Source organism: Colobus angolensis, unplaced genomic scaffold (genome assembly GCF_000951035.1).
Source record: "Colobus angolensis palliatus isolate OR3802 unplaced genomic scaffold, Cang.pa_1.0 Scaffold121, whole genome shotgun sequence".
NCBI lineage: Eukaryota > Metazoa > Chordata > Mammalia > Primates > Cercopithecidae > Colobus > Colobus angolensis.
This window is the reverse complement of record NW_012113253.1, coordinates 7,318,037-7,329,124: the sequence shown is the minus strand read 5'-3', so window position 1 is coordinate 7,329,124 and position 11,088 is coordinate 7,318,037.

The following is an 11,088-nucleotide window of genomic DNA, read 5'->3' as shown; positions in this document are numbered from 1 at the left end:
TGAGCCAAGATCGCGCCATTGCACTCCAGCCTGGGTGGCAGAGCGAGACTCCATCTCAAAAATAAATAAATAAAATAAAATAAAAAATAAAAAGTTCCAAAATAGTACATAAACTTTTAAAAGATTTTTAAATTATAATAAAAAATCTAAATCAGCAAGTTATATACTTTAAAGCAGCATCGCAAGGTTAATTTTGATTTTTTTAAAAAATGGGGTCTTGCTGTGTTTCCCAGGTTGGTCTCAAACTCCTGGGCTCAAGCAATCTCCCTGCCTCAGTCTCCCAAGTAGTAGGGACTACAGGTGTGTACCATGATGCCTGTGCAAGGTTAATTTTTGGACACTTTAGTAAAAAATTTAAAGTATGTCTAGGCAGGAACAGACACTTCTCAAAAGAAGACACTAATGCAGCCAACAAACATATGATAAAAAGCTCAACATCGTTGATCATTAGAGAAATGCAAATTAGGCCAGGCATGGTGGCTCACACCTGTAATCCTAGCACTTCTGGAGGCCAAGGTGGGTGTATCACTTGAGGTCAGGAGTTCGAAACCAGCCTGGCTAACAAGGTGAAACCCCACCTCTACTAAAAATACAAAAAATTAGCTGAGCATGGTAGCATGCACCTATAATCCCAGCTACCCAGGAATCTGAGGCAGGAGAATTGCTTGAACCCAGGAAGCAGAGGTTGCAGTGAGCCAAGATAATGCCATTGTACTCTAGCCTGGGCAACGGAGTGAGACTCTGTCTCAAAACAAAAAACAACATGAGGTTTGATTGCCTTCGTTATATCTCTATGTAATTCTAAATCTTCCCAGGATTAAGAGATGCATATGCACTAAGAAAACAATTATGTCATCCCAAGCAAATCTAGGAATACCTTCCCAAGGAATGATTTGGTTTACCTTCTTGGCTGGAGGTTTCTCTATGGTCAGATTTCCTTGGCCTCTGTGTCTCTGATTCTAGATTCTAGCTTCTTCTCTACTGGGCATCCCAAGGGAAGTGGGGGTCGGCTTTCTCTATGCGAGTGGAATTGGCCAGACTCCAGTTCTGCACCTTCTTTCCCACCACCTCCTTAGAGACTTCACTCGGGATTCCAGTGTGCTCAGGAAGCTTCTGGAGGCCCTGACCTCCTGCCTGAGGACCTGTTCTAGGTCAAGTATAATTGATGACCCATTACAGCCTGAACCTCTTCCACCCTTCATCACCTGTAGTGGGGAGAAAAAGTATATGGTTAAGATTAAAATCTGCCAACAGAACTCCTCTTAGGAGAACGGAACTCCTCTTAGGAGAAAGAACTATCTTTACCTGAAGAACTAGATTTAGCAAAGCGCTCTCACTGGCCATTTTGATTGTCCAAAGGCAGTCCTCAGGGGACGACAGGAATAAGTTAGGAGTAAAATAGCGGACGCAATAAATTATCAATTCCAGAGGACAGTCTGAGAGGAAAAGGGAGGAAAATTAGAGTGAATGGGGAGGGAGAGAAGTCAAGCTCTGAGGATAAGGTAGGTGGGTGGACTCCATGGGAGGGGCACATGCCGATTCCCTGGTGACAAGCTTGGTGCCTGTGCATTATAGTTTGTTCTGTGGTGTACCCCTCCCTGTCATGACCATAGTGGTGTCTGATGAAAGTTAATCTGAGAGCGATGTGCTACGGTTTGGATCAGAGCTAGGAGATACTTGAGATTAGAACAGTTAGGAGACACTCACAGTTGACCAGGAATGAAGACTTTAGTTATCGTGGCGTCAACTGGAATAGAAGGGAATAGAAGTGACAGATGAAGGACAGACTTAGGGATATCAGTAAGAGTAGTAAGAGTAGGAGCCACAGTAAAAGAAAATAGTGGGACCAATCACAGAAGGAATGAAGTTAAAACATTGGGGGCAGGTGGGCAGGAGGAATGATGGGGTAGAGAGCGTGGGGTAGCAACGCTGAACGCTGTGCGCTGGGGCCTTCGAGTGAATTCTGTGTCTGGAAGATAGACCATGGTTGTGATACTTGGGACAGTGAATAGAATACATTTCCGAAGGACTGAATTTAGAGAGGAAAGAACGGACTCTGCATAGCAGGATGGTTTGAGAGCTCTGCACACTGGAATTAGGGAGATGGGGAAGGGAGAAAAGAAACCCTGGGGAAAACTGAAAGAAATGATGTGAGGCCAGGTGCAGTGGCTCACACCTGTAATCCCAGCACTTTAGAAGGCTGAGATGGGAGGATCACTTGACATCAGGAGTTCGAGACCAGCCTGATCAGCATAGCAAAAATAAAATAAAAATAGCCGGGTATGGTGGTGCGCACCTGTAGTCCCAGCTACTTGGGAGGCTGAGGCAGGAGGATTGCTTGAGCCTAGGAAGTTGGGCTTCAGTGAGCCAAGATCACACCACTGCACTCCAGCCTGGTCAACAGAGTGACAGTCTGTCCCCCTGCTCCCCTCAAGAAAGAAAGAAATGGTGTGAGAGAGAGGAGAATTTGAATATTACTGAATCATAGAGAGCTAAGGAACAGAATAAATGAACTGATTCCAAACATATATAAAATATGCACTTCAGTTTAGTTCATTAGCTATTCTTTTTTTTTTTTTTTTTTTTTTTTAAAGACATATTCTCACTCTGTTGTCCAGGCTGGAGTGTAGTGGTGCAATCTCGGTTCACTGCAACCTCCCTCTGCCTCCCGGGTTCAAGTGATTCCCCTGCCTCAGACTTCTGAGTAGCTGGGACAACAGGTGCATGCCACCACACCCAACTAATTTTTGTATTTTTAGTAGAGCCAGGGTTTCACCATGTTGCTCAGGCTGGTCTTGGACTCCTAAACTCAGGCAATCCACCCGCCTTGGCCTCCCAGAGTGCTAGGATTACAGGTGGGAGCCACCAGGTATGGCCCATTAGCCATTCTTAAATACTTCCTGTGTGCTAGACCCAGAGAATACATAAAATGAGGCCCCTGACATTGTCCAGGGTAAAGCCACGTTCTAACATCAGGAGGAACCCATCCAGGAAGCAGGTCTGCCTGGCTATGGGTCAGGGTGTGCCTTGTGAGGAGGGCCCTGGACTCTGCCCTAGATCAGTGATTCTCGAATCCAAAAATACTCACCTCGAGGGTCTGTTCAAACAGATTGCTGGGTCCAACCACAAGAGTTTCTGATTCAGTAGGTCAGAGGTGGGGCGCTAAATTTCTGCCAAGTCCCCTGCAGTGCTGATGCCACTGATGTAGAGACTGCACTTGAGATCCACTGAGGTTGAGATGGTGGGGTGGGGCTAGGTATGGATGCACAGAATAAACTGTGCTGGCCAGCGTGGTGGCCTGTAATCCCAGCGCTTTGGGAGTCCCAGACGGGTGGATCACTTGAGGCCAGCAGTTCCGGACCAGCCTAGGCGATATGGCAAAATCCCGCTTCTACAAAAAATACAAAAAAAAAAAAAAAAAAAAAAAATTAGTGAGACTGTCTCAAAATAAACAAACAAAAACACCAAAACAGCGCTATTCCTCACCTTCCTTCTCTATAGGCCTCAGGGTCTGATCACTGAGCTTCCATCACTTCCCTATGTTCTTTTCACCACAATTTTACTGCTGTGGAAACTTCTAATCCTAACAAGTTGTTAAAAGAGCTGCAGCTCTTGAAAATTGTGCTGGAGTGGAGATAGAGGAGGGGAATCATCGCCTAAAATTTTCCCCAAGGGCTGGGTGCAACGGTTCATGCCTGTAATCTCAGAACTTTGGGAGGCTTAAGTGGAAGGATTGCTTGAACCCAGAATTCAAGGCCAGCCTGGACAACATACTGAGACCCCAATGCTACAAAAATGTTTTTAAAAACTAGCCAGGTGCAGTGGTTGGAGCCTGTAGTCCCAGCTACTTGGGAGGTTGAGGTGGGAGGATCGCTTGAGCTCAAGAGTTTGAGGCTGCAGTGAGCCGTGATTGCACCACTGCACTCTAGCTTGGGTGACCGACACCATGAAAAAAAAAAAGAAGAAGAAAGAAAGAGAGAGAGAGAAATAGAGAAAGAAGAAAGAAGGAAAGAAAGAGAGAAAGAAAAAGAAAGAAAGGAAGAAAGAAAAAGAGGAAGAAAAAGAGTGTGAGAAAGAAAGAGAGAGGAAGAAAGAGGAAGAAAGAAAGACAAAAATTAATCTCTTAGCGGTGGGCTCAAATTAACTATTTTCTTGAAAAATGTGTAAAGTCTCCAGGGATAGTGGCCCACACCTGTAATCCCAGCACTTTAGGAGGCCAAGGTGGGCGGATCATTTGAGGTCAGGACTTCGAGACTAGCCTGACCAACAGATGACCCCCGAGGGAGGTCATCTGAATTTTACATAAATCCAAAGTCATTTAACCATGAGATGACTACTTGTTGAGAGCCATTCACGTATATCATTACATTTAATCTTCACAACAACACTAGGAGGTAGATATTCTTCAATTTTATACTAGAGAAAAGAGCTCAGAGAAACCCCATCTCTACTAAAAATACACAACATTAGCTGGACATGGTGGCGCATGCCTGTAATTCCATCTACTTGGGAGGTTGAGGCAGGAGACTCCCTTGAACCCGGGAGGCAGAGGTTATGGTGAGCCGAGATTGCGCCATTGCACTCTAGCCTGGGCAACAAGAGCAAAACTGTGTCGAAAGAAAGAAAGAAAGAAAGAAAGAGAGAAAGAGAGAAAGAGAGAAAGAGAGAAAGAGAGAAAGAGAGAAAGAGAGAAAGAGAGAAAGAGAGAAAGAGAGAAAGAGAGAAAGAGAGAGAGAGAGAGAGAGAAAGAGAGAAAGAGAGAAAGAGAGGAAGAGAGGAAGAAAGAAGGAAGGAAGGAAGGAAGGAAAAATATATGAAGCAGGATATGAACAGATTGATTTCAAAAAGAATGATGATTTTCTTAAAACTGTAATACTGGAATGTGAGAGACTAATGTACTCTTTCCCTGCAAACAGACCTACCCTTTTACTGAAGTCAATGCAGTTGGCAAAATAGTAATAGTCATTACTGTTATAAACAGCAAACAGACCTACCCATGGAGATGAATGAAAATCAGAACAATGGAAGCTGAGTAAATCAAGCATTTGGTGGAATCGGGGTGCAAGTTTGATGCCTCTATCTCCACATCAGGAATGGGTTCGCCAAAGGGACCATGATATCAGAAGACAGTTCATTTGTGTCCCCTCATCCCGGGCTGAAGTCTGGATAATCACTACCCATGCTAGTTTATGTGACTCCTTTTTTACTTTCCTGGCCAACCAAAAGTTACTCCCCAAACCCTGGCCTGGGTGCCTCTTGCTCATTAATCCTTTAATGTAGCTACTGAAGAACCTGTTAGTAAAAGCCATCTTCTCAGCTTATCCTTTATCCTTAAAGTCATCAAGATCCTTAAAGTCATAATTCAAGAGCTGAACTGTATTTCCAAGCTCTTGTTGAAGGCCTCTCTGTAGCAGCCAAATAGAAACTAGAGGCCGGGTGTGGTGGCTCATGCCTGTAATCCCAGCATTTTAGGAGGCCGAGGCAGGTGGATCACCTGAGGTCGGGAGTTTGAGATCAGCCTGACCAACACGGAGAAACCCTGTCTCTATTAAAAATACAAGATTAGCTGGGCATGATGGCGTATGCCTATAATCCCAGCTACTTGGAAAGCTGAGGCAGGAGAATCACTTGAACCCAGGAGGTGGAGGTTGCGGTGAGCCAAGATCGCGCCATTGCACTCCAGCCTGGGCAACAAGAGTGAAACTCTGTCTCAAAAAGAAAGAAAGAAAGAAAGAAAGAAACTAGAAACTTTCACATATATCTGATATTATCAGAAGCATGGGGTGAGAGCTGTGCAGGGAAAGTGGGGTGAGGAGTGGAGATATTGTGGAAAACTTTATTTCCTGAGAAATACCTCCCAGGCTAATGGGATCCTCCTACCTCAGCCTCCTGAGTAGCTGGGACTACAGGCACGCATCACCATGCCTGGCTAATTTGTTCGTAAAATGCTGATGAAATCAGATTTCTGAGTCAGCTAGGAAATATCTCAGCAGACAGGCTGCCAGTCTTCTTGGAATTTATTATCACAAGGTACAATGACAGGTAGCCACAATCTTGCCTGAGGGTTCAGGGGAGGATTCTTGGAGATGTTAACATCTGAATTGTTTTATTGGGGGTTTTTTTGTTTTCTCTGAGATGGAGTCTTGCTCAGTCGTCCAGGCTGGAGTGCAGTGGTGCGATCTCGGCTCACTGCAAGCTCCGCCTCCCGGGTTCAAGCGATTCTCCTGCCTCAGCCTCCCGAGTAGCTGGGACTACAGGCACTCCCCCCGACGCCCAGCTAAATTTTTTTGTATTTTTAGTAGAGACAGGGTTTCACCATGTTAGCCAGGATGGTCTCCATCTCCCGACCTTGTGATCCAACCACCTCGGCCTCCCAAAGTGCTGGGATTACAGGCGTGAGCCACCGCGCCTAGCTGATAACATCTGAATTTTATCTTAAAAGGTGATAAGGTTTTCAGGTAAAGGGAGGTAGGCAGGGCATTCCCAGCATAATCCAAGGCACAGAGAAGAGAATTAGCACAGCAAAGTGGGAGGACAACTAGTGAAAGTTGGGGGGTGGCTGAGAGATAGGGATCAAATCAAGGAGATCCACACATCTCGAGGGGAAGAGTCATTCAAGTTTGTGTGTGTTTGTTTGAGACAGAGTCTTGCTCTGTCATCCAGGCTGGAATGCAATGGCATGATCTCGGCTCACTGCAACCTCCGCCTCCCAGGTTCAAGCGATTCCCCTGGCTCGGCCTCCCAAGTAGCTGGGATTACAGGTGCACACCACTATGCCCAGCTAATTTTTGTATCTTTAGTAGAGATGGGGTTTTGCCATGTTGGCCAGGCTGGTCTCAGACTTCCGGCCTCAAGTGATCCTCCCATCTCAGCCTCCCAAAATGCTGGAATTACAGGTGTGAACCACCACACCCAGCCTTCCCCAGGCTCTTAAAAGCAGAGAAGAGTTGTGGAGGAACTGGGCTCCTTTCCTTTGTCACTGTTCAGTCCATCCCACTCTGCTCCAGACCTCAGCCAGGATCCATTTATCACCAACACGGAAGCCAGCTCTTCCGTGAGAAGGGTGGTATACTTAGCCTTCAGGCTTGAGCTGATCTTGGAATTCCTGTCCTAGCCTGAGAGGTCTGACCAGTCACTCAGGCTCTTTTTAAGTTTAGTGATTAAAACTTTTCATACTTAGAAAAAAAAATCTTGTTAAGAGAGAAGACAGGAGTGGGAAGTAAAGGAGAACACACAAGAGTCACCAATGGGATTGCATTGGGAGTTATACCTGATGTAAATAACGAGTTGATAGGTGCTTACGAGTTGATGGGTGCAGCACACCAGCATGGCACAAGTATACATATGTAACAAACCTGCACGTTATGCACTTGTACCCTATAACTTAAAGTATAATAATAATAAAATTAAAAAAAAAAAAGAGTCACCAATGGGCTTTTTGTTTCAAATATGAAAGACGTGACTGGGCATGGCGGCTCATGCCTGTAATCCCAGTACTCTGGGAGGCCAAGGTGGGCAGATTGTTTGAGCCCATATGGGCAATAGCAAGACCCCCATCTCTACAGAAAATAAAAAATTAGTCAGATGTGCTGGTGCATGTCTCTGGTTCCAGCTACTCAGGAGGTGGGAGGATCGTTGGAGCCTGGGAGTTTGAGGTTGTAGTGAGCCATGGTGGCACCACTGCACTCCAGCCTGGGTGGCCGAGTGAGTCTGCCTTAAAAAAAAAAAAAAAAAAAAAAAGACTTGAGCAAGCCTGTGAGAGAAGAGAGTCAATGGACGAAGAGAGATTCAAGATAGAAGAGAGAAAAGACTAACGATGAAAGCAGATCCCGGAGGAGCAGGAGGAGGGTTTCAATGGAGATCAACTCCAGAGGGGCTGACTCTAGACAGGAAGAGAGAGACTCCCTGGGGACCTGCAGATGCTGATACCACAGAGTGGGGTGTGGTCAGTCATGGAAGACACCCCCGGGGGAGGTCATCTGAATTTTACATGAATCCAAAGTCATTTAACCATGAGATGACTACTTGTTGAGAGCCATTCACATGTATCATTACATTTAATCTTCACAACAACACTAGGAGGTAGATATTCTTCGATTTTATACTAGAGAAAAGAGCTCAGAGAAGTTAAGCAAGATGCCCTAGGTCACACAGTTTTCAAGAAGTAAACCTGGGGTTTGAATCCAGGCTGTTTAGCCCATGTTCTTTGAATGACCCATATGATACCACACTGCCTTACAGCAAAGGAGATGGAGTTGTGCCTGTCATAGAAAGCCCATGTGGGTGATATCGGAGGGGAGTACATCTGTTAATCTCTGAAACCCCCGCCAGGGTGTTGTCTGTCTAGACGTTGAGCTTGTCCTGAAATCCAGATTTTCTAGTTTGTCTAGAAATCTGTCCAACTGCAGCAAATGGCATAGGCCTTTCTAGGGCCTGAAAGGGTTTGGGAATAGCCTGGTAAGAATTTGAATTAAAACTGGTAAACAATCTTCTGATTTTGTATCTTGTATTCATTACACAAGTCTTTGTGATAGTTGAACATGTGGGAAGGGCTGGAGAAAATATTTGCAGCCTAAAGATTCTGATCCAGTAAGCATGAGTAAATCCCATGAATGATGTGATCATTTATCAGGTTGGTAGTAGTAGTTGCCTCTAGCCTCTAGGAAAAGGGACCTAGGGGATCATCCAGGGAATATTGACCTATGTATATATGTTATTGAATCAAATACATTTAAAATCATATCTCTACATGATGACATAAACTTACCTGTTAAATGCAAAGTCCAGGTCGAGCACGGTGGCTCAAGCCTGTAATTCCAGTGCTTTAGGAGGCTGAGGTGGGAAAATCATTTGAGGCCAGGAGTTCAAGACCAGCCTGGGCAGTATAGTGAGATCCTGTCTCTATACAAAATAGAAACAATTAGCTGGACGTGGTGGCATGCACCTGAAGTCCCAGCTACTTGGGAGGCTGAGATGGGAGGATCACTTGAGCTCAGGAAGTCAAGGCTGCAATGAGCTGTGATCTCACCACTGCACTCCAGCCTGGGTGACAGAGTGAGACCTTGTCTCAAAAAAAAAAAAAAAAAGAAAAAAAAAAATTGGTCAGAGGAAAGGATTTTGCTTTCCTTTCTCTTGATGAGTATAGACTTGTAATTCAAATCAGCCACCTTTCCCCTAATCTTATTTAAAAATAGTTGGTGCTTTCTTTGTGCTGAGCTCTGTTCTAAGTTCTAGGAAAATGGCTGAATAAGAAGGATAAAGAGCTTCTCCTTACTTTGGTGATGCAGGCAGTTAGAAAATAGAAAGTATTGGGGGTTATAGTGAGAGTGACCAGCTGGAGAGGACTGGTGGGCCCTTTCTGACGCTCAGCAAAGGCCCCTCTGCAGAGAGGAGGTTCAAGCTGAGACCTGAATGAGAAGAAGGAACAGGCAGCTACAGAATCGTGGGATGAAGGCTCGAAGGCTGAGGGAACAGCAAATGCAAGCTCTCCCTAAAGTGTGAAAGGACCTGGCATGTTTGAGAAACAAAAAGAAGGAGCGAGTGGGAGAAGTGTTGAGGGGGAGAGGTGTCAACGGGGAGAGGTGTCAGGAGAGGAGGTTGAAGCATGAGTTCCAGCTGGGGTGAGGAGTGTGGGTTTTATTGTAAGGGTAATTGGGAGCCATTGGAGGTTCTAAGGCAGGGGACCGACATGATCCTCTTTATGTGTCAGAAGCTCTCTTTGGCCATGACGTGGAGAAGTGATTGTATAGGGCAGAGAATGGAATCAGAGAGATCAGTTAGAAGGTTATGTCATATAATCCAGGTGATAGGCTTGAACCAGGGTGGCAATGGAGGAAGAGCAGGAGAACAGGTGAGATCCTGGATACATTTTGGAGGTAAGGTTAACAGAGCTTGCTGATAAGTTGGGTGTAGGAAGTGAAAGAGAAAGGACTGTTTCTAGATTTAGAACTGGGCAACTGTGCAGCCAGGCATGGTGGCTCACGCCTCTAATCCCAGCACTTTGGGAGGCCGAGGCAGGCGTATCACCTGAGGTCAGGAGTTTGAGACCAGCCTGGCCAACATGGCGAAATCCTATCTCTACTAAAAATACAAAAATTAGCGGGGCACGGTGGTGTGTGCCTATAATCCCAGCTACTTGGGAGACTGAGGCAGGAGAATCGCTTAAACCCGGGAGGTAGAGGTTGCGATGAGCCGAGATTGCGCCACTGTGCTCCAGCCTGGGCAACAAGAGAGAAATTCCATCTCAAAAAAAAAAGAACTGGGCAACTATGGATTTTCCCTTATTTTATTTTCTACTGTTACTGTGTCCCTTATGAAAACTTAATTTTTTAGTATAAAAACAACATATATTGATGTAGAACAATCTAAAGCATACAGAAAATATAAATGAAGAAATATAAAATATTCATGAACCCATAATTCACTTCACAGGAAACTACTACTTACTGATCTGTTGGTTCATTTACTTCTTTTTTTTTGAGACCGAGTCTTGCTTTGTCACCCAGGCTGCAGTGCAATGGTGAGACCTTGGTTCACTGCAACTTCTGCCTCCTGGGTTCAAGTGATTCTCTTGCCTCAGCCTCCCGAGTAGCTGGGATTTCAGGTGCCCACCACCACGGCTGGTTAATTTTTGTATTTTTAGTAGAGATGGGGTTTCCGCATTTTAACCAGGCTGGTCTCAAACCCCTGACCTCAAGTAATCCACCCACCTCAGCCTCCCAAAGTGCTGGAATTATAGGTGTGAGTGACTGCGTCCAGCCAGATTCATTTCTTTCTTTCTTTCTTTTTTTTTTTTTTAAGAAAAAACTTCCTAGGTAGTAATATGTGTTATTTAGGAAAAATTCAGAAAAAATAAACTTGGAAATTAAAATCACCCAGCTACAAGCAGAATCAAAGTTTTTGTGAATTATGTATACATATATATTCATCTCATTTTGGACATTGTTAATATATGGCTTTGTATTCTGCCTTTAAAAAAATTTGCCACAAACTGCCTCATTTTCATAAAAATTATTTTAAAACATGATTTTATTGGCTTGTAGGCTTATTCTTTTTTTTTTTTTTTTTTTACAGTCTCGTTCTGTTGTC